Genomic DNA, 24,883 nt, shown 5'->3' with positions numbered 1-24,883 from the left:
CAGGCAAACTTAAGGTGACAAGGTACCTGTCCCCTGCCTGACTATACCTCTGGCAGCTCTTCCCCAAGCCCGTCCCTAAGGTAAGGTCACTGCATTGACCGACTTGGGTGAGAAGCAGCAGCCCCGTGCTCACAGCCGCCTAGTTACGGTGCAGCCCTGCATTAGGTCTTGTAGAAAAAGAAAAGACAGGGGCGCCTGGGTGGCTCAGTCAGGTCATGATCTCACGGTTCGTGAGTTCGAGCCCAGCATCGGGCTCCTCGCTGAGGGCGTGGAACCTGCTTGGGAATCTCTCCGCCCCTCCCCCACTTGCACGCTCCTGTGAGCGCTCGCTCTCTCTCTCTCTCTCTCTCTTTCTCTCAAAATAAACTTAAAGAAAAAATTCCTTCAACTTTCACTCTTTATTTTTTCTTGCTTATTTTTGAGGGGTAGGTATTTAAATGTTAGGTTTTCCTTTTCCATGACAGTGCAGAATATACAGAGTTCATTTACAATTTATCAACTCAGCAAACACAGGCCCTTCTTTCAAATCTGGCTAAGAAAATGACTCTCTGTGGCTTCTGGTTAGGCTTGAAAGGCAGCAGGATCTTTGTCCCCAAACAGTATACAACAACTGAAGATTTTGAGACTATTCAATAGCCTATTCCCAAGAAGTGAGTGATTTCAGTGCAATTTGCTGTTTCCGAGTGAGAAATAATGGAAATCATAGATACAGCTAGAGGAAGGCTGGATGGAGGCTTCTGTTTCCTTGGAATCTAACAGTCTCACCTGAAAGTTGTCTACAAAGGGGCTGGAATCAAGGTGACAATTGATTTGCCAAAGGCCTGAGGTAGCAACGACCAAGATAGCAGCAGTCACGAGGGACAGCCTGAGAGAATTCCTGTCTGATAAGAATGAGGATCTTACTGGTAAATCTGAAGACTAACTTGCCAGGATTTGAGAGTAGAAGCAAATGATTATAAGGATTACAGACAATACAGAGACTCTGCTTGAAACAAACGAAACCCAAAAAAACACCACTACTTTCCTGCCTGAGTAATGCCAAGAATATTAAATCAGGAGCATCGACCACGCTGACATTCCTGTCCTGGTGGGTGGAAGGGGGCAGGGATTCAAGTTAGTGCTAAGCTATCCAGTGCATCTTCCCTGCACTGGCCTCTGGGACCAGATGATTATATTCCCCCTTTTCTTTCCAATTCATCTTTCATCGCAAAGCCGTGTGACCCATCCTGTCAGTAAAACCAACCAAGATGGCTGGGAAGTAAGTGACCAGTCACTGCAAGCTGTCCCAAACCAAGGAAATTACATATTTCAACCACTGGTACTGATTTTTTTTTCCCTCCATGTCAAGCTATGCAGCTTAGCTGTCAGAGCAGTGAAGTGAAAATAAAATTAGGGGCCAAACGCCCAAGCCCTCTAGAAATGTCATGGAGAAGAAGCAAAAAACAAGTAAAAGGTTTACATTATCATGATTTTTTTTGATGTTTAAATATATGGATTTTGTTATCAGTGTACTGAAAATGGAATCAGTGACCCATTGGACCAAATACTTATGTTTTAAGAAATGCCTCAAACTTTAAATAAAAACCCTATTTTCCTCTTTTGGATTAATTTTCTTGCAGATGTGTGACGCGACTTGGGAATCCACACCTAGCTGAAAAACACAGACAAGGGCAGGGCAGAACCTAATTTTCTTACCGTTCAGTGTTTATTGAACAGACAACATAGATTTCAAAAGAAACATGAACTTCTCTTTCGTATCCACTTCGGGGACAGAGAAATTGGATAAGGCAGAATTCAAAGTTTCCTCCAGTGACCACAAAATAGCATTTTAAAATCTTGTAGTGTTTTGCTTTTGCTGTTTTGGGTTTTTTTTTTTCTTTTCCTTTTCCTTCGCAGGCTTGTGAATTTCTACGTAGCCCACCCCCACTACCTCCTTATTCCTGCATTTACTAGCGGCAAAGATACATTAAGTAGCTATGCAGCTGTAGGGAATTCACATCACCTGGCTGGGCCTTAGCTTTTTCTCTGTAAACTGAGGGAGTTCGATTAAATCATTTCCTGTTCCAGTGTTTGGGTTGATTTTCTGGGTCTATGTGGATTCGATGTTTGGATGCCCACCACCCCCCCACCCCCCGGTGAGGGGGTGGAATATCTTACTCTAGCCCAAAATACTACAGAATGGGTCACAGGCAAAGACAGCGTTCCCATCCATGTGTGGAGGCGAGCGTGCATGGCAAATGCAGTCAAGAGTCCTTAGAACCCCTGCCCCTTTTCCCTTTCCTGTTTTCAGTTTCATATTCTATATATTTGCACTGCACTTTGGTGCACATAGAGAAAAGCAATTATCATTCCCAGGGATGATTAAGAAACAAAACTATGAAAAAGGATACTCATGCAAGAATCTTCACATCTTGGGAAGGAAAATATTCATATTGGATGTTGAGCTTATGTCGAATGGCTGAATATACAATTATGGGGAGGTTACTATCCCTGTTATAAATGATCTCCTTGTTATGATTCGAGTTTATTGAATATTTTAATTTTTTTTTAGTGTTTATTTATTTTTGAGAGAGAGAGACACACAGAGTGCAAACAGGGGAGGAACAGAGAGAGAGAAAAACAGAATCTGAAGCAGGCTCCAGGCTCTGAGCTGTCAGCACAGAGCCCAACATTGGGCTCGAACTCACGAACCACGCGATCATGACCTGAGCCGAGGTTGGGCGCTTAACCAACTGAGCCACCCAGGCACCCCTGTTGCATATTTTAAGATTTTAAATAACATTTTAATTGTTCTACAATAATTCTATTGCCTTTGGAAAATTACTTTTATTGATGCATAACCTCTGTTTTTTAGTAAAATTAAGCTGTGCTCATGTTAGGATGAATTACAAGATTTACAGGGTATATTAGTTTCTCAGGGCTGCCGTAACAAATTGCCACAAACCAGCTGATTTAAAATGAGAGAAATTTATCTCCTCACAGTTCTGGAGGCCAGAAGTTCGATACTGTCAGCAGAGACGCCCTGCCTCTGAGGATGTTTGGAGAGATTCCTTGCTTGACTCTCTCCTAGTTTCCAGTACTTGTCCTACAATCCTCACCTCTCTTGGCTTATCTAAGCATTACTACAATCTCTGTCTCTGTCTTCCATTTTCTGGTCTCTTAACAGGACACCCATCATTGGGTTTACAGCTCACCCTAATCCAGAATGATCTCATCTTGAGATCTTTACCTTACTCATATGCAAAGGCCCTGATTTTAAATAAGGCCACATTCTGAGATCTCAGATGGACATAACTTTTGGGGGGCACCATGTATCTTTGTAACTTTGGTCTCTTAGAGCAAATTACCACAGAGTGAATGGCGTCAACAACCAACATTTAGTTCTCACAGTTTTGGAGGCTGGAAGTCCAGGATCAAGCTGTCGACAGATCCAGGGTCTGGTGAGAACCCACTTCCTGGCTTACTGATGGCCATCTTATTGTTCCCTCCTCAGGTGGCAGAGAGCAGAGACCGGAAGCAAGCTGTGAAATGGCTCTTATAAAGGCACCAGCCCCATTCCTGAGGCTCCACCCTCATGACTTAATTACCACCTCCTGATAGCATCACATTGCAGATTGGGCTTTCAACCTACGGCTTTTGGAGGGACAGAGACACTCAGTCCATAATGCCATTCACCCCACCACGTAGGGGAGCTCATGGAACTCAAGTGAAGGGGCAGCTGCCAGGCCTCAGAAGCCAGTGGAAACAGCAACTGGGAAACTCGTTCTGTCAGTCATTGTCCCTCTCCCTCTGTGGCTGCCTGGATCCTAATTCTGCTTCTCCTTGTGCCTGAGCTTCAAGCATCATTCTCTGTAGCCTGGCTCTCTCTATGGCGGAAGAATATCCTGCAGGTCTTGGACTCATATGCCTTTAGCTCAAGGGGCCCATAGAGAGTGATTAACTTCTCAGTCTCCATTCTAAATTCCTACCATAAAAAACAAAACAAAAACCACAATAACCTCATGGTCCAGTTTAGCTCAAGCCTCTATCATGAATCTCTTCAGCTACAGTCAGGAGAAAGATCAGGTAAGTGAGGTCTTGGACAGGAAAAGCATTGAATAAAGTCATAATAAACTGAAGATTATTAGTAAATAAGAAGTTTTTATACTATTTCCCCTGTTGATTGAGAAACCACTGAAGTTTTTAAAACGATTCCCCAAATACCTCAGAGCCATCTAAAATAGCTTCTAGGTTTAGATTTGCCAGACACGTATGATCTATGTCATAAAGTGTCAATTTTAGTGTTCTTTTATCACAGTAGCACCTGCCGGGACTATCAGGGGAGTGTATGCTTACTTTCTTGGAAAATATTCAAGAAAACTCCAAGCTGCATTGCCCGTAATTAGGACAACAGGCTAGGCTTTGGTCTGACGGCTTGAGTTCTGTGACGTTTTCTCAATATACGCAGAGCAAGTGATCTATAGGGCCTGTGAGATACAAGCTCTCTGCTGAAGAGAGGTCACTGCATGGCAATAATGGACAAACGGACCCTGAAAGGACAGCGTTTATGTGCTTGGAGGTAAAGTGGTGGTGGGAATAGCGCATGTGTTCACGGGCACGACGGGAAGAATACTCAGAAGACTTTAATGGTAAGTAGAGGGAAATCAAGAGTGATATACTGGGGTTGGAATCTGAAAAACCTCAGGGAGACAGGGTGAAAATACAATGACCACAATTAAGGTCTCCTTTTCTTGACAAATAGTGAGGTCTCAGAAGTGTGGGGAGCTGAGCTTCAGACGCGACATGCCATCTCATATGGATGCGAGGCGGCTACTACTTCTGGTACAGCCTCCACATCTCAGAGACATTAGGTGCTGTAGTGTGCAATGAGCTACTAGAGAAGCCCGAATAGGAAAAGTGCCATAGGTTTAAATGTCAGAAGACAGAACTGGCCGGTATGACATAAGAAATTGGCTGGTGTGTGAAAAGCAGCGTTGTTGATTTTATGTACCAACTGCTGAAATAATGCTGGATGTGTTGACTGAACTCATCAGGAATAAAAGGTGATAAGAAAAGCTATCCTATTATTGAGAGAGGCCTAGAAGTGAAAGACAGAGCGACTGGTATGGGCTATAGAGTAAATAAGATGACTTCACAATTGATTACAATATGTTAATTTCCTGAAAAAATTTTTATGAGTGATGTCCATATGACCGTTATAGGATATGGATGGAATTGTGCCCCTGTCTCCAAATTCCTACACTGAAGCCCTAACCTTCAATGTGACTATATTTGGAGATGGAGCTTTTAGGAAGTAATGAAGATGAAATGAGGTCATAAGGGTGGAGCTCTAATCTCAACAGATTGGTGGCTTTATAAGAAGAGAGACATTTCCATGTGCATGCACAGAAGAAAGGCCATGTAAGGACACAGCTTTGTGTCCTGGCTTTGTAAGCCAGGAAGACGGGTCCCACCAGACACCAACCCTGCAGGACCTTGATCTGGGACTTCTCAGCTTCTAGAACTCTGGGAAAGTAAATTTCTGTTGGTTAAGCCACCCAGTCTATGGCATTTTGTTATAGCAGCCCAAGAAGACCGATACATATAGCCATAATCATGACTGCACATACATATAAGTTTGCCTAATTTTTCTTTAGGCTATGAAATTACCCTGACCAAATGCTTCTATTTGCAGTAAAGATATCACCTACTATAATTTTCTTTTTGGACGAGTATAGTATTTTGTGGATAATTGGATTTTTGATCAGACAAAGGTCAGAGCCAAACTGCCTGTACCATGGCAGAGTAAGAGATGAGTAGAGGCTGGAGCTTGGGAAATGGAACACTGTGAAATTAGAGATAGAAATCAGGAGCACCAGGCTGACAGCTCTTCATCCTCCTTCTAGATGCACATGGAGTCTTGCTGGTCGCTGGTTCCCATCAGGAATCAAGAGGGGCACCGTGTCTGCCCATCCATGTATCAATTTTTAGCATACTCCTTTTTCCTGAATGAGTATGCAAGACTGTCAAACAGGGAGAAACTGATGTGCTCCGGTCTACAAGACTCCACCTGCTGTGGACTGTGTCTACATCTTTGGCTAAATATATCAGAAACTCAATCTAATTTTGTGGTAATTGTTTATTGGTAGTTTCCTCCCGCTGAATTCTGGGGCCACCTTACATAATACATCTTTCAATTCCTTTTTCCATCCTGGGTTCTACGCTGGGGCCAAACAAGCATCATGTTAATACAGATAGGCACTTTTCGGAGAAGAGTGAAATATTTGTTTTGAATTAAAATCTGGAGGTATTCATTTCTAAAGCTCCCTCTTAGTAAAGACATGGGAGGAAAATGGGGACAGCCCAGGTGAATGATAGAAGGGCTGGTAGGCATCGTAGACTTGGGGCATGTGAGAAGTTTGAGAATAAGGGACAAATGAACAAATTTGTAAAACTACCTTCAGGATGTTAGCAATCAAAGAGCTTAAAAGGGATTGTTTAAAACATTCTGCCGCTAGAACTGAGTAGAACACAACTTACTGAAAAAACTGATTTGGGATGACTCAATTTGCATCTTCTATTTGTGATTTGTATACTGAAAATATTTGCCAGATTCTTATCTGCTATAGAGTGAACGTGCTTTTCTTCAAGCATGCATTTTTACTTGCCTTTAACTGAGTTATTTTTCTAGCACTGATTCAAACTGATGCACTCGGTTTTTACTGTTTGATCCAGTAACGGTTAATACATAGGATTGCTTGAATGCCTTTCTAATTGTATACTAACTCCTGAAATCCTTACAACAATCACAGAAGGTCTGCATTACCGTTTCACAGTCAGGGACACTGAAGCTTGGAGAAGTTAAGGAACTTGCCCAACGTCAGACACAAGTAGTAAGAGTAGTAGAACCAGGATGTGAATGTGGATAGCCCAAGTCCAGATTGCTTCCTCTTCGCTACTTTATCAAAACAACTAGCATTGCCCATTGAAACTGCACAGGGTATCCTAGAATTTGCAACTTCCATTCAGGATGCCACATTTATTTTTTCTTATATTCTGAATTTTTAGCCATCTAATCATTTCTATACATCAGTGCATTCCTGTAATAAATAATGTCATTGCAGCATCGAGGCATGAAAACTGAATGTACTACCTTGAACCCCTCAAATTTGGCTAGTGAGTAGAATAGTAGTACAGCTATTTCGCCTTTTTCTTTTCTTTTCTTTTTTTAAAATATTTATTTATTTGACAGAGAATGAGGGTGGGGAGGAGCAGAGAGAGAAGTAGAGAGAGAATCCCAAGTAGGTTTCACACTGTCAGGGCAGAGCCCAACATGGGGCTCGATCTCACGCATGGTGAGATCATGACCTGAGCTGAAATCAAGAGTCGGACCCTTAATTGACTGAGCCACCCAGGTGCCCCTCTCCTTTCTCTCTTGACACTCTAGCACAGTACTTTATGGTATAAGATGACGTCAGCGTTGGCATAGGTCCAACTCACAGATTGTCTTAACTTTTCTTGAATGCTCTTTAATGCCTCAACATTGGCTAGAATGCATATAAGCAAAATGACGCTACTGGGCCACCATTAGGAGAGGGCTGGAAGTGTGGGAAAGCAGACATGTATGTGAGATGTACACCAAGAACGAGAAGCCCAGGGTCATAGTAGACATCTGGGTGGAAGCTTGCTTTAGCTACCGGAGATCGTAAGAAGGCAACTCTTAGAATGGAAGCCTGTTGTGCCTATTACACGAACTGCAAACATAGTCTGGGGTCAGAAGTTCTGGTCGGTGGGCCGGCTGTGGGATGCTCTCAGGAGGGAGTGGGATTATCAGCTCTGGGCTTGCAGCAGGGCCCAGGGAGTCTTGTCAGTCTAAATCTCATCTTCAGAGATCTCAAGTGGATTCCAGCACCAGTTAGAACTCAGAGTTCCTGGTAATAAAAAATGCAATGATTCAGAGACTGGACTTGCTGCTAGACCACAGACTACTCTGGGTCCACCCGCTCATTCTTCTCCTCCAGTATGTCACGCAGGCCCCAGTGTATCTTAAACAACAGGATCTGGGTTCAGAACAATTTCCCTTGTGCTTGATCTTCAGATGACATACTTCTTTATGAACCAGAAACGTCGTTTGGCATCTTCAGCCACGTGGACATAAGAGGTACAGACGTACAGTGGATTTGAGGTGAGGCCATATAATATGGCTTCGCAGTTTTGTTTCCTGGTTATTCATGTTTTCAAGGTTGCCACCAGAATGCCTATCCAGGGAACAAAAAAAGGGTGTCGAGGAAGAAATGACAGTGACAAATCCCTATAAAAGTCTAAATTCACTGATAATCCAATGGGAGAAAAGACATCATCAGCTGCATACATTAACACATTATTAAAACACCCACTCAGGTTTTGAAATATCCATTTAAAATAACTTAATTAAAACCCAGCTGTAAAACTTTCCACACTAACAATGAGACATCTATTTTATTATCATTCTGCATGTCAGTGGCCTTTAAATTTTGAAGATGAAGTGCAGTGCCTTTTAAAAGGAGCGCCAAAAGGGAAAACCTACATAAAATCCATTATGGTCTCAAAGATATTTTTTCCTAGATTTGAGAACATGAATTCCAGTCATCCCCTGGAATATGGGAATAACAGAAAGCACTCTAAGTACAGGACGTCTGTTAGTGTTTGTCTTGTTTGGAGAAATATTAGTCTTCGGCACATTAAGCAATTAAACTGGAAATTTTCAATTGATAGTGTAAAACTGTCCTAAAAATTAGGAAAAAATACATATTCGCATGTTGTTTTATAATACGCCGTCCAATTATAATTTTTTGAAGTATTCATTTATAAACAACTTATTGAGCCTTGTGGAAACCCTAAGAAATGTAGTAATGTGAATTTAAAGCCAGGTTTTCAGAAAGCCACCTTTAATTTTGTACTTTTGGCCAAAGTCCTCTTTCAGCAAATACAAGGGTGAACCGGGTCTCACACTGTGATGCTGATGCCTTTGTTCCTGGCTCACAGAGCACTTGGTACTCCTGGTCCCCTGCTGGCCGCAGTCCTGGGTTTGGTCCAGCATCGACACATGTGATTTGCTGTTGCTTCCGTCTTGGAAACCCACACCCGTCCCAGCTGACACGAATGGCTAGTTTTTCCAAGGTTCCTCTCAGATTCCATTACATTGTAGTCACCTTTAGATTTCTTTAGAATCTGTGTTTCAGGACCTCAGAAATAAGAATATAATTTCATACCCCAAAATAAAGTACTACCAGTGGCTATCCTACCTAAACGCCCACAGACACGATAGATGTCAGCCTATTTACCTTTGTCATTGTCATTCTGGAGACGAAGCTGTCACAGCCATTGCTAGAATTAACAAGTGACTGGAAGGATTATAAACAAGCTCTGAAAAGAAGAGCCTATACTGTTAATATTAATGTTAACACAAATTGAGAGATTATGAGCTTCTCACGGCAGAATGTCAATAACACATTTGTTGATTTCTACCTTCCCCCAAACAAATTTTTCCTTACAGGATCTATTTGTAATATGTGAGCGCACAAGAACTTCAATGTTTACACGTTGGAAGATTGAGGTTTTAGAATTAAAGGTGCCATGTGGCTTTTCACCAGGCTTTCCCCTTACTCGAAAACACTTGAGTTTTTCCTGTTTTCTATATTACCAAACCCAGATTCCTCTATCTGGGGGTCAGTCAATGCCTTCCCCAATCGGGCACCATCCAATCCACCAGAAAATATACTCTTGAGTTTCCCATGTACACCCTGCAGTTAAGCCCTCCTTCTCTTCATCTATGCTAACCTTAACCAATCTTGAGGCAACTCTCTCAATCCAAAGATTAGTCTCTTGAATATCTAGGTCCTGGCACACTCAACACCCTAATTTAGCACTGAGTTTGGTACCTAGGTATACACTACATCCATTTGTAGCATGATGCTATTTAATTATTTTCCATGCCTCACTCTACTTCTTTCAACTGTTCTGGAGGCACGAAACAACTAAATAATGAAGTCCAAAAGCAATCAAATGCCATTTTCTGGGTCAGACACCGAGTGGGTTGGGATGCTTAAGAGTGAGAGTAACTCTAGAACCAGCTGCTTGCCAACAAGGATAGTAAGAGCAGCCCCTCCCTCACCAATAGCTCCTACAGATCCTGCAGCTGTCAACCCAACTGAGAGGCAATTTCTGCTGCTGTGACCCTGGCTGGGAAATAAGGGCTGAGAAAGTAAAGAGAGGAACAGCAATCTATAATCAACTCAGGACTTTCCGTTGTTATAATCTCATCACTCAAGGAGTTATTTTTAAAATATAGTTGAATGGAATTAAGTCTGGCACTTATTTTCAACCCAGATTGGGGGGGGAAAAAAAGCAAAAATTCATGAAATACAAATCTAAGATTACTTTTTTTTTTTAATTGTATTTTCCTCCTGGAATTGGCAGACCAAAAGCTATAATAAAATGTTTATAGAATTTTAATATATTAAACTGTAAGTCAAATGCATTCATTTGAAATGCATTTATTGTAATTTTTTATAGTTTTATAAAGTTAAGCATATACTGTATGTCTCTATATTTATACAGATTTCTTGAATAGATCTCTCCAGCAGACATCACCCGTTAAACTTTTATATATCTTAATCTCCAGTGAGAAATACCAAAGTGAAATAGGTCATTTCTTTCCATGGTAGAGCTGCTGGCTGATTCCAAGCTGTGACCAAATGATCTCTCTTTGAGGCCAGAGGAGAAATATGAACATGGTCTTATTTTTCCTTATGTGTATTTTCAAGAGTTTATTAATAATTCTACTTTAATGATCATGAGAGTTAACTTTTAGGACCGCTTATTTCATGCAAAAAAAAAAAAAAAAAACCTAAGAGAAGAGGTCTTTATCTCTTCAAGACGATATAACTTTGTGGAATTTTTAAAAATCTTAAAGGACAAATGTGTGTTTGGAAAGAAAAATGGAGACTGACTTGGAAGCTTATAGTTAAAACACCTCCAGTTACCTTTATATAATCTATACTCTGAAGACAGGAAATGTGTTCCAACTGTTTTAACTTTTAATTGAAGCCAATTTGTATTTTCCCGCTCAGTCATTAATTCGGTTTGTTAGAACAAAATTCTTTTTTTTTTTTAAACAAAGTGAAACATAAACAACCCAGAGACTTCCCAAAGAAAATTAAAGAGTGCTACAAGATCCTTATACATTATTCTAAATATTTATTGATTCTGACTCTGTATCCTGCAATGTGCCAAACTCTTTGCATGAATCATCTCATTTAATCTTCATGGAAATCATAGGAAATAAATACAATTATCATCACCATTTTATGAGGAGAGGACTAAAGTTTAGAGGGTTTAAATTGCCTAAAGTCATAGAATTTTGGCAGATCCAGAATTCACACCTGGACCTTCTGACTCCAAAGCTAAAGCCTTAAGTCACTATTCTATTTTGCCTCCAAGACAAAAGTAAGCCTTATCTTTGAGCTTATTTTAAGCTGAAGATGAGAATCTTTTTGAGAGCAACAGTTATATAATGATAGCCCAGAAAGAAGCCTAAGATTTTGTACCCAATTTGTACCCATGCTTGGGTTTTTTTGTTTTGTTTGTGTTTTTGCCATACCAAGCAAATCTCTGACACCCGCTTAGTGTCCTACAATTCAACTCAGTTCTGACACTCATTACCTGGAGACAGTGTCAGACCCCACAGGTTAAGGGCTCAGTCCTACAAGACTGCCTCCCCCCCCTGCAAATGCCAACTGCAAATCCACATTGTCACCTGTGATTCTGATGACTAGGCTATAGGTTGGAGTTTCCCACAACCTCCTCCATGGGTTTGGTTAATTAGCCAGAGTTGCTTACAGAACTCAGAAGTGCAGTTTACTGACTAGGCAACTGGTTTATCATAAAAGAATATAACTCAGGAACAGCCAAGTAGAAAAGACACACAGGGCAAGGAATGGAGCAAGGTCATAGAGTAAAATGCTCTCTTAAAGTACCACTCTCCACAAGTCTCCATGCGTTCCCTAACCCAGAATCTCTACAAACTCTATCCTTTTTGAGTTTTTATGGAGGCTTCATTACATGGGCACTGTTGATTAAATCATTGGCCATTGGCAACTGATTCTACCTGCTGTCTTCTCCCATCCCTGGAACTCAGGAGGTGGGACTGAAAGTTCCAACCCTCCAGTCACAAGGTTGGTCCTCCTGGTCACCAGCCTCCAACCTTAGGTGTGTCCAAAAGTTACTTCATTAACATAACAAATGCCCTTTACTGCTCTTATCACTTAAGAAATTCCAAACACTTTAGGAGTTCTGTGCCAGAAAAGGAATCAAAGACCAAATATATATCTTTGTTATGAATCACAATATTACAAAGCCCCAGGCCTTGTATTTTTGATTGCAGGGAAATTTTTCCCCTAAGAGAGGATGAGACGCAGCTGGGTAAAGACTTCACGCAGTCCCCTTTCTCCAGCACATAGTCCTAGTGGTCTGCTTGCTTTAGACTAGGATATCTTTGGGGACTGGGGTGTCTCTTGCTGAGCTTACTGACCTTGGGGGTAAAAGTATGTGCACTAGTCTGTTCATTTCTCTTCATCTTTAACTCCATGGGGAGGTAGGAGGACTCAGGCTATTTTTCAAACTTCTTGGATCTTTAGTATCCTCAAGCAATGAGCAGTCATCTCTGTGTGTTTCCCAGAGTTGATGTAATGACATGTTTGAAGACTTTTTGAAAACAAAACAAAATGCTATCCAAACATTGGTTTTCTTTGATATTCCATTAAATTTAGGGTGTAAGGATAAAGCAGTTACAACAGACCATCAAATATGGCTCATGAAAAATATTTCTTAAAATGAGAAAATTTAACAGATACACACTTTACTCTTTAAATGGCTTAAATATGGATCATGGCAACATATTGGTGCGATCACTTGTTTTTGTGTAATCGCTCGTAGGATGATCTAAGTGGGAATATTTTATTTTTTATTTTATTTTTAATGTTTATTTATGTTTGAGACAGAGAGGGAGAGCAAGAGACCTAGCACATGAGCCAGGGAGGGATAGAGAGAGAGGGAGACACAGAATCTGAGGCAGGCTCCAGGCTCTGAGCTGTCAGCACAGAGCCCAACACCAGGCTCAACCTCATGAGCTGCAAGATCATGACCTGAGCCAAAGTCAGACACTTAACTGACTGAGCCATCCAGGCGCCCTCTGAGTGGGAATATTTCAGATGAAGAATTAACTTGTGTTGCCAAATACACTACCAGGAATTTTGGAGTTTGCTAATGAAGGTGGGAATGTGTGGTTGGTAGAACTCTGGAACAGCAGGTGGAAGGAAGGAAAGACAGGCTGGGCAGGATGGCAGGATCCCTGACCACTGGTAACAAAACATCCTTTAATAGAGACTGGTTACTACATATACAGGAAAAGTAGTCTTTTTTTTATTAAAAAAATTTTTTTAATGTTTATTTATTTTTGAGAGAGACAGAGAGAGACAGAGCACGAGCAGGAAAGGAGCAAAGAGAGAGGGAGACACAGAATCTGAAACAGGCTCCAGGCTCTGAGCTGTCAGCACAGACCCCGATGAGGGGCTGGAACTCACAAACCATGAGATCATGACCTGAGCCGAAGCCAGACGCTCAACCAACTGAGCCACCCGGGCACCCCAGAAAAGTAGTCTTTTATTTTGTTCTAAACATTCTCGGTAAAACACAAAAGGAGACACCACACTTGCCTTGTGTTTCCAGGACTTTGGGGAAAGCAGGAAGCGGGCAGGACTCCGGAGTCGGACTGATCAATAGCCAAGCCAGCAGAGGCCCAAGGGTGAGCCCAGGGCAGTGGTCACTGCCCAGGTCAGAGTGGGAAGACAGGTGAAGGTGGACTCTCAAGCGGATAATAGAAAACCAATCCTATTTTCAAGTCCTGGAGGAAGAGGCTCCACCAAAGAGAAGTGAAACAAACATTCTGTTACATGTAGGGTAGATCTTTAGTCGCAGTACATTAAAGGGAAGGGGCCATGCGTACAGATGGCCTCACATTACACTTATTTCAGGGCCGTTCTCATGCCTGTGTGGCATTTTCAGCCTCCCTGTTTGTAGTGACTCACACTTAAGCACAGATGCTTCCTCAGTATCTCTAGGGCTGTTTCTAGTAACGGTTCCTAATACCGTCTCTAAAGTGCCATCAAGAAGTTGTTCTTTAAGTGCACCTGCAAGTGTGGGCCCCACTTCTGGTTGCCCTAGTGGTGACGGAATTCTCTCTCTAACCCGGGAAGATTCTGCCACCCTCAGTCCTCTGCTCTGAGCATTTTCACTCTCCCGCGCCACCAGCAGTGACTTCAGATGTAGCCCTGTTGTCTTGGGACAGGAAGATGTGACTTTCAGGCGGAGCACAACCTGGAAAACTGACAGACTTTGTCACTTGCTGTGGTACTTGGGCAAACTTCTCCAATTTCGTCTACACCAACCACACCGTGGGCTCAGGCTGCCCAAGTTACAGCAGTTGTTTTTTGTACCTCTTCCAGGCACTCAGCTCTGCTTGTTTTCAGAAAAGGGATCCTCTTTTCCCCCAGTCTTTGTATACTTGTGTCTTTGGTTCTTTCACCTTCTGAGGTATTGCCTTCTCTGGATTATCTTTCTAGATCACTATCCTAAAATAGCTTTTTCTTTTTTTTTTTTTTAGTGTGGATCTTTCATATATGACTTTTGTATATGTCGAGGTATGTTTCGTATATGTTGAGGTATGTTCCCTCTGTCCCTACTTTGTTGAGGGTTTTTATCAAGAATGGATGCTGTACTCTGTAAAATGCTTTTTCTGCATCTATTGAGAGGATCATACGGTTCTTATCCTTTCTTTCATTAGTGTGGTGTATCACATCGATTGGTTTGCAATTATTGAACAACACTTGGAGTCCAAGACTAAATCCCGCTTGGTTGTGAATAATTCTTTTGGAAAAGAGTACGGGGGTTCCTCAAAACGTTAAAAATAGAACCACCTTACAACTCAGCCATTGCACTACTTGGTACATACCCAAAGGATACAAAAATACTGACTCGAAGGGACCCACACACGCCAATGTTTATAGCAGCATTATCAACAATAGTCAAATTATGGACAGAGCCCAAATGGACATCCACTGATGAATGCATAAAGAAGATGTGCTATATATATGTATGTATAGTGGAATGGAATATTGTTCAGCCATCAAAAAGAATGAAATCTTGCCATTTGCAATGACACGGATGGAGCTAGAGTGGATCATACTAAGTGAAATACGTCAATCAGAGAAAGACAAACGCCATATGATTTCACCCATATGTGGAATTTAAGAAACAAAACAGATGAACATAGGGGAAAGAGAAAAATAAGAGGGAAGCAAACCATAAGAGACTCTTAATAATAGAGAACAAACTGAGGGTTGATGGAGGGAGGAGGTGGGTGAGAGATAGGCTAGATGGGTGATGGGTATTAAGGAGGGCACTAGTTGGGATGACTACTGGATGTTGTATATAAGTGATGAATCACTGAATTCTACTCCTGAAACCAATATTATACTATATGTTACCTAAAATTTAAATAAAAACTTGAAATAAATAAATAGGTAGGTAGGTGGGCAGGTAGGTAGATAGCTTTTTTTCCTATCACTGTATTTTCTAGTTTTTTTTTTTTTTGTGTGTGTGTGTGTGTGTGTGTGTGTGGTAAAATACACATGTAAAATTTACCATCATAACCATGATTCAGTATATAGCTGAGTGGCATTGTATACATTCACACTGTTGGCAATCTTCACCATCACCCATCTTTAGAACAGCTTCGTCTCCCCCAACTGAAAGTCTGTTCTCATTCAACACTAACCCTCCATGCCTTGTCCTCCCCGCCCCCTGAAGACCCTGGTAACCACCATTCTGCTTTCTAGCTCCATGAAACCGACTACTGTAGGTTTGAGGTACCTACCACTTTTTATCTCACCACCTGACTTTCTGTCTGCATTCACACATCACAAATTGAAGTTTTTTTCTTAGTTTATTGCTTTAGAGTTTATCACCCATATGATCTACTGAAATGTAAGTGATTTGAGGTCAGGAATCTCATTTTTCTTATTCGCCACGATATCCCTAGACATTCAGCAGTGCTTGCCATGTGGTAAATGCTCAATAAATACTTATTAGTCTCATGAGTAAGTAAACACACTCCTGGTCTTTAAGTTCTTTGGGTTTTTCTGCTTTGTGATTATATTCCTAAAATATGTGAGCTATGGTTAGTCTCCTCATTTTGAGAATGTGCTCAAAATGAGACAAATTATTAAAATGAAAATAATTCACAAAAGAATCAAAGTTACATAACAGAGCAAGAGAGATCATGCAATAGATAGCTGAGGTTTTTGAAAACATATATGACATATAGTTCTGTTTTCTGTTTCTTGAGGAAAAGTTTGTTAACCAAAAACAAAAACTTACTCCTAGAGCTGATAAAACTGGACTAGCGAATGCATTTTTCACAAGCTTACAATATGACTTCAGGATGGATATTATCAATAATTAATCAAAGTTCTGACATTATTTAGTAGTAGCCAGAGAAAGGCCATTGTCTTTTTCTGGTCCAGAAAATTCTTCTACATATTTCCATTTTACTTTTTAAAAATTTGTTTTGACTCCTAGTGATCAATGAAATTCAGTTTGAATACATATAGTAACAGAGATGCCACAGTGCCTATTCCTTTTTATTTTGGCTTTTCTTTTATCTAAATAACTTGGCCTTTCTTTGGACCAAGTTATTCAATAAGTGAAAGTCAATTAGGTACACCAAAAAAGGAAAAACATTACATTAAGATGTTTCTGAATCATAACAAGTACAAAAAAAAAAAAAAAACCCCATGAAAATAAGTATAGAAGGCCTGATGGATTTTCTTTCAGATTTAGTGCATCTGTCTGCCTTTCTCTTTTGGGGCAATAGTTGTGTAAAAAGTGGACAGTCACAATTATTAATGATCAAATAAAAAGAATACGTTTTTAAAAGTAAATCTCATGTCCTTAAACCATCACGAACCATTCACCACCATACGAGTCTCCTACAGGAATTTCTATTCCATAAGCTAATTGTTGGAGCATTTCATAACAACAAACATGTACAGGGCAGACTCATGACTGAGGATATAATCTTATCAGCTGAGGGTGTCAGGGAAGCATTTTTCACCCCTGTTATTACACAATGACTACACTATTAGCATGACAATTCTTTTTTACCAATTTCCCCAATTTCAGGCACTGCTTGTATTTAAACATCTTTAAACTAAATCAATAATATCTATACTTAAGAATATTTAACTCATTGGGGTGCCTGGGTGACTCAGCCAATTAAGCAACCAACTGTTGATTTCAGCTCAGGTCATGATCTCATGGCTTGTGGGATCTAACTTCATACAGGCTCCATGCTGACGGCGCAGGGCCTGCTTGGGATTCTCTCTCTTCCTCTCTCTCTGCCCCTTCCCTGCTTGTGTGCTCTCTCTCTTAATAAATAAATAAATAAACATTGAAAAAAAAAGACTATTTTACTCATTGACAACCTTATTAAAATTGATTCATTTGTGAAATGTGATCATTTGTATTTAGAAAAGAGTTCTTTTGGGGAGGAGCCAAGATGGCGGAACAGCATGGAAGCTTTTTGTGTGTCTCGTGTCCATGAAATACAGCCAGACCAACACTAACCCATCCTACACACTTAGAAAACTGATTGGAAGATTAACACAACAATCTGCACAACCTGAACCACAGAATTCAGCAGGTACATGACACGAAGAGCTGAACTTGGGGAGCAAGAAGCCCCGAAAAAAAGAGAAAAAACTCATTTTTATTTTCAATTTTCATTAAAAATATCTGTCTTTAATTTTTATTACTATATTTTTTACATTTGTGTAAATTTTTTCAAATTTGACTTTACTTCCATCATTTTATTTTAGTCTACTTCAGTGTACTCACGTTTTCAAATTTTCGAACAATTTCCTTTTTATTCTTTTTCTTTTTTTCTTTTTCATTTCTTTTTTTTTTCTTGAAGCAGAAAGAGAAAAACTTCATTTTTACTTCAATTTCTTTTAAAAATATTTTTATTTAATTTTTATTACTATATTTTTTTGCTTTTATGTAAATTTTCTCTAATTCTATCTTACTCCCATCATTTTATTTCAGTCTACTACAGGGTATTCACTTTTTCAAATTTTCAAACGATTTCTTTTTTTTGTCTTTTCTTTTCTTTTTTCTTTTTTTAATCTTTTTTCATTTTCATTTCTTTTCTTTTTTCTTAAATACAGAAAATGAAAAATTTCATATTTCTTTTTAATTTTTATTAAAAATATTTTTCTATAATTTTTCTTACTATATTCTCTACTTTTGTGTATTTGAGTCTACTTTAGTGTATTCATTTTTTCAAATTCTGAAACTATTTCCTCCCCCCCCCCTTTTTTTTTGTTTCTCTAATCTGTCAAATCACTTTCTATACCCAGACCAAAACACACCTAGGATCTAGCATCATCTATTCAATTTTTGTGTGGGTGTGTTTTTAATTTTTAATTTAAATATTTTTTTAATTTTAATTTTTTTTAATTTCCATCTTTCTACCTCATTAATTCCTTTTCTCCCTTCAGAATGACAAAATGAAGGAATTCACCCCAAAAGAAAGAGCACGAAGAAACAACAGCCAGGGATTTAACCAACACAGACACAAGCAAAAGAGCACAATTTAAGAATTAGAGAAATCAGTGACTCATTAAAAAGGAACAACATCAGAATCATAGGGGTCCCAGAGGACAAAGAGAGAGAAATAGGGGTAGAAGGGTTATGCGAGCAAATAATAGCAGAAAACTTTCCTAACCTGGGGAAAGACACAGACAGCAAAATCCAGGAAGCACAGAGGACCCCCATTAGATTCAACAAAAACTGACCATCAACAGGGCATATCATAGTCAAATTCACAAAATACTCAGGCAAGGAGAGAATCATGAAAGCAGCAAGGGAAAAAAAGTTCCTAACTTCCAAGGGAAGACAGATCAGGTTTGCAGCAGACCTATCCGCAGAAACCTGGCAGGTCAGAAAGGAGTGGCGGGATATATTCAGTGTGCTAAATCAGAAAAATATGCAGCCAAGAATTTTTTATACAGCAAAGCTGTCATTCAAAATAGAGAGATAAAAAGTTTCCCAGACAAACAAAAATTAAAAGAGTTTGTGACCACTAAACCAGCCCTGCAAGAAATCTTAAGGGGGACTCTCTTAGGGGAGAAAAAATGAAAAAAAAAAATATATATATATAAATGCCAAAAGCAACAAAAGATTAGAAAGGACCAGAGAACACCACCAGCAACTCCAACTCTACAAGCATCATAATGGCGATACATTCATATCTTTCAGTACTCACTCTAAATGTCAATGGGCACAATGCTCCAATTAAAAGACATTGGGTAACAGAATGGATAAGAAAACAAGACCCATCTATATGCTGTTCACAAGAGACCCACTTTAGACCTAAAGACACCTATAGATTGAAAATAAGGGGATGGAGAACCATCTATCATGCTAATGGTCAACAAAAGAAAGCCAGAGTAGCCATACTTATATCAGACAATCTAGACTTGAAAATAAAGACTGTATCAAGGATGCAGAAGGGCATTATATCATAATCAAGGGGTCTATAGACTAAGAAGACCTAACAATTGTAAACATTTATGCGCCAAATGTGGGAGGACACAAATATAGAAATCAATTAATCACAAACATAAAGAAACTCATCGATAGTAATACCATAATAGTAGGAGACTTCAACATCCCACTCACAGCAATGGACAGATCATCTAGTCAAACAATCCACAAGGAAACAATGACTTTGAAGAACACATTGGACCAGATGGACTTAACAGATACATTCAGGGGCGCCTGGGTGGCGCAGTCGGTTAAGCGTCCGACTTCAGCCAGGTCACGATCTCGCGGTCCGTGAGTTCGAGCCCCGCGTCGGGCTCTGGGCTGATGGCTCAGAGCCTGGAGCCTGTTTCCGATTCTGTGTCTCCCTCTCTCTCTGCCCCTCCCCCGTTCATGCTCTGTCTCTCTGTGTCCCAAAAATAAATAAATGTTGAAAAAAAAATTAAAAAAAAAAAACAGATACATTCAGAACATTTCATCCTAAAGCAGCAGAATATACATTCTTCTCCAGTGCACATGGAACGTTCTCCAGAATAGACCATATACTGGGACACAAATCAGCCCTAAGTAAGTACAAAAAGATCGAGATAATACTGTGCATATTTTCAGACCACAATGCTATGAAACTCGAAATCAACCACAAGAAAAAATTTGGAAAGGTAACAAAAACTTGGAGACTGAAGAACATCCTACTAAAGAATGAATGGGCTAACCAAGCAGTTAAAGAAGAAATTAAAAAGTATATGGAAGTCAATGACAATGATAGCTCCACAACCCAAAACCTCTGGGATGCAGCAAAAGCGGTGATAAGAGGAAAGTATATAGCAATCCAGGCCTTCCTAAAGAAAGAAGAAAGATCTCAGATACACAACCTAACCTTATGCCTTAAGGAGCTGGAAAAAGAACAGCAAATAAAACCCAAAACCAGCAGAAGACAGGAAATAATAAAGATTAGAGCAGTAATTAATGCTATCAAAACCAAAAAAAAAAAAAAAAAAACAAAAACAGTAGAACAGATCAATGAAACCAGAAGCTGGTTCTTTAAAAGAATTAACAAAATTGACAAACCACAAGCCCGTTTGACCAAGAAGAAAAACAAAAACACCCAAATAAGTAAAATCAAGAATGAAAGAGGAGAGATCACAACCAACACAGCAGAAATAAAAACAACAATAAGAGAATATTATGAGCAATTATATGCCAATAAAATTGGCAAGCTGGAAGAAATGACCAAATTCCTAGAAACATATATACTACCAAAACTGAAACAGGAAGAAATAGAAAATTTGAAGAGACCCATAACCAGTAAGGAAATCGAATTAGTAATCACAAATCTCCCAAGAAACAAGAGTCCAGGGCCAGATGGCTTTCCAGGGGAATTCTACCAAACGTTTAAGGAAGAGTCAACACCTATTCTCTTGGAACTGTTCCAAAAAATAGAAACAGAAGGAACACTTCCAAACTCTTTCTATGAAGCCAGCATTACCCTGATTCCAAAACCAGACAGAGACTCCACTAAAAAGGAGAACTATAGACCAATCTCCCTGATGAACATGGATGCAAAAATCCTCAACAAGATATTAGGCAACTGGATCCAACAATACATTAAAGAAATTATTCACCACGACCAAGTGGGATTTATACCTGGGATGCAGGGCTGGTTCAATAACCGCAAAACAATTAACGTTATTCATCACATAAATAAAAGAAAGGACAAGAACCATATGATCCTCTCAATAGATGCAGAGAAAGCATTTGACAAACAAAATGCAGCATCCTTTCTTGATAAAAACCCTCAAGAAAGTAGGGATAGAAGGAGCATACCTAGAGATGATAAAAGCCATATACGAGTGACCCAATGCTAATATCATCCTCAATGGGGAAAAACTGAGAGCTTACCCCCTAAGGTCAGGAACAAGACAGGGATGTTCACTCTCACCAGTGTTATTCAATATAGTATTAGAAGACTTAGCCTCTGCAATCAGACAACACAAAGAAATAAAAGGCATCCAAATCGGCCAGGAGGAGGTCAAACTTTCACTCTTCACAGATGACATGATACTCTATATGGAAACCCCAAAAGATTCCACCAAAAAACTGCTAGAACTGATTCATGAATTCAGCAAAGTTTCAGGATATAAAATCAATGCACAGAAATCAGTTGCATTCCTATACACTAACAATGAAGTGACAGAAAGAGAAATCAAGGAATTGATCCCATTTACAGTTGCATCAAAAACCATAAAATACCTAGGAATAAATCTAACCAAAGAGGTGAAAAATCTATACACTGAAAACTACAGAAAGCTGATGAAAGAAATGGAAGAAGACACAAAGAAATGGAAAAAGATTCCATGCTCCTGAAAGGAAGGACAAATATTGTTAAAATGTCGATACTACCCAAAGCAATCTACATATTCAATGCAATCCCTATCAAAGTAACACCAACATTCTTCACAGAGCTAGAACAAATAATCATAAAAATTGTATGGAACCAGAAAAGACCCCAAATAGCCAGAGCAATCTTGAAAAAGAAAACCAAAGCAGAAGGTATCACAATCCCAGACTTCAAGCTATACTACAAAGCTGTCATCATCAAGACAGTATGGTGCTGGCACAAGAACAGACACTCAGATAAGATCAATGGAATAGAATAGAGAACCCAGAAATGGACCCACAGACATATGGCCAACTCATCTTTGACAAAGCAGGAAAGAATATTCAATGGAATAAAGGCAGTCTCTTCAGCAAATGGTGATGGGAAAACTGGACAGCGACATGCAGAAGAATGAACCTAGACCACTTTCTTACACATACACAAAAATAAACTCAAAGTGGATGAAAGACCTCGGTGTAAGACAGGAAGACATCAAAATCCTCCAGGAGAGGGGCGCCTGGGTGGCGCAGTCGGTTAAGCGTCCGACTTCAGCCAGGTCACGATCTCGCGGTCCGTGAGTTCGAGCCCCGCGTCAGGCTCTGGGCTGATGGCTCAGAGCCTGGAGCCTGTTTCTGATTCTGTGTCTCCCTCTCTCTCTGCCCCTCCCCCGTTCATGCTCTGTCTCTCTGTGTCCCAAAAATAAATAAACGTTGAAAAAAAAAACAAAAAACAAAATCCTCCAGGAGAAAGCAGGCAAAAACCTCTTTGATCTTGGCTGCTGCAACTTCTTACTCAACACGTCTCTGGAGGCAAGGGAAACAAAAGCAAAAATGAACTACTGGGACCTCATTAAAATAAAAAGTTTCTGCACAGCAAAGGAAACAATCAGCAAAACTAAAAGGCAACAGACAGAATGGGAGAAGATATTTGCAAATGACATATCAGATCAAGGGTTAGTATCCAAAATCTACAAAGAACTTATCAAATTCAACACCCAAAAAACCAATAATCCAGTGAAGAAATGGGCAAAAGACATGAATAGACACTTCTCCAAAGAAGACATCCAGATGGCCAACCGACACATGAAAGACTGCTCAACATCACTCATCATCAGGCAAATACAAATCAAAACCACACTGAGATACCACCTCACACCGGTCAGAATGGCTAACGTTAGCAACTCAGGCAAGAGCAGATGTTGGTGAAGATGTGGAGAAACAGGATCTCTTTTGCATTGTTGGTGGGAATGCAAGATGCTGCAGCCACTCTGGAAAACAGTATGGAGGTTCCTCAAAAAACTAAAAATAGAACTACCCAGCAATTGCACTACTAGGCATTTATCCAAGGGATAGAGATGTGCTGTTTTGAAGGGACACATGTACCCCCATGTTTATAGCAGCACTATCAACAATAGCCAAAGTATGGAAACAGCCCAAATGTCCATAGATGGATAAATAAAGAAAATGTGGTGTATATATATATAATGGAGTACTACTCAGCAATCAAAAAGAATGAAATCTTGCCATTTGCAAGTACGTGGATGGAACTGGAGGGTATTATGCTAAGTGACATTAGTCAGTCAGAGAAAGACAAGTATCCTATGACTTAACTCATATGAAGACTTTAAGAGACAAAACAGATGAACATAAGGGAAGGGAAACAAAAATAATATAAAAACAGGGAGGGGGACAAAACAAAAGAGACTCATAAATATGGAGAACAAACTGAGGATTGCTGGAGGGGTTGTGGGAGGGGAAATGGGCTGAATGGTTAAGGGGCATTAAAGAATTTACTCCTGAAATCATTGCTTCACTATATGCTAACTAATTTGGATGTAAATCTTAAAAAATAAAAAAATAAAGTTAAATTATAAAAAAAGAGTTGTTTTTTATAAATGTAAAGCATTTTAGAATTCAGATGTAGACAATAAAATAAAGTGGAATGTGAACTATTTGGTTAAAGATATATTGAGATTTATTTGGATATTAAATTTTTCCTGGAAAAAAAAAACCTTTTTTTGATATGTATAACTAATCAAATATCTTAATATATTTTTAAATTGCATGACCCTACATAAATGTTAATTATATTTACTTATACTTGAAGTGGTAAAGTGGGCAAAAGTAAATGAGTGACCTTAGAATATATATTTATTCCATTTTAACAGTTTAATGTGATACTTCTAGGTTAATCACAAAAATATACAAAATTTTATCTATTTGACCTAAAAGGCAGTCATTTTAATAGCAGAAAAAATTAAATTTCCCAGCACTATAAGGGTGGCTACAGTCTTTTTAACTAATTTTGTAAGTTATGAGCCTTGATATTTTTCCTTAAAGAACCAGTTTTAGAAGTATCAAATGAGTTTAGGTGATGAATAATTTTCAAGTAGCACAAGGAGTTCTAAGAGCTAAGTGACTTTTTTTTTTATTATCCTAATAAGAAAGTAGAAATAAAATTGATACCCAGAGAGAATCTTCTGGTCCTTGCTATGTAATTTCTTTCTACTGTTTGAGTGTCATAATCCCAACTAAGATTCCAATAGGCTTGGGTTAGGTTGAACAACTGTGCTGGTTTTAGCACTAACTGTCCAACATCCAAGGAAACTCTTCCACGCCAGACAAATCTAGATGGTTGTTCACCCTAATCTGACGTTGGAGGCACTCAACTCCATGCCTCATTTACTATAGTCTTGGCAAGTTTATTTTAAGAACACCTTTTCTTACCACTTGCCACCTTCTTCCTGACACACACTTCTCTTATGCTTTTGGTATTCTTTGTTTAAACAAAATACCTCAGTGTGGCATTCCACTTAGGAAGCAATCT

This window comes from Lynx rufus, unplaced genomic scaffold (assembly GCF_022079265.1).
Source record: "Lynx rufus isolate CCGP_SWC_20201006 ecotype Redwood Valley unplaced genomic scaffold, mLynRuf1.p SCAF_3, whole genome shotgun sequence".
Classification (NCBI taxonomy): Eukaryota; Metazoa; Chordata; class Mammalia; order Carnivora; family Felidae; genus Lynx; species Lynx rufus.
This window is presented reverse-complemented; position numbering follows the sequence as displayed.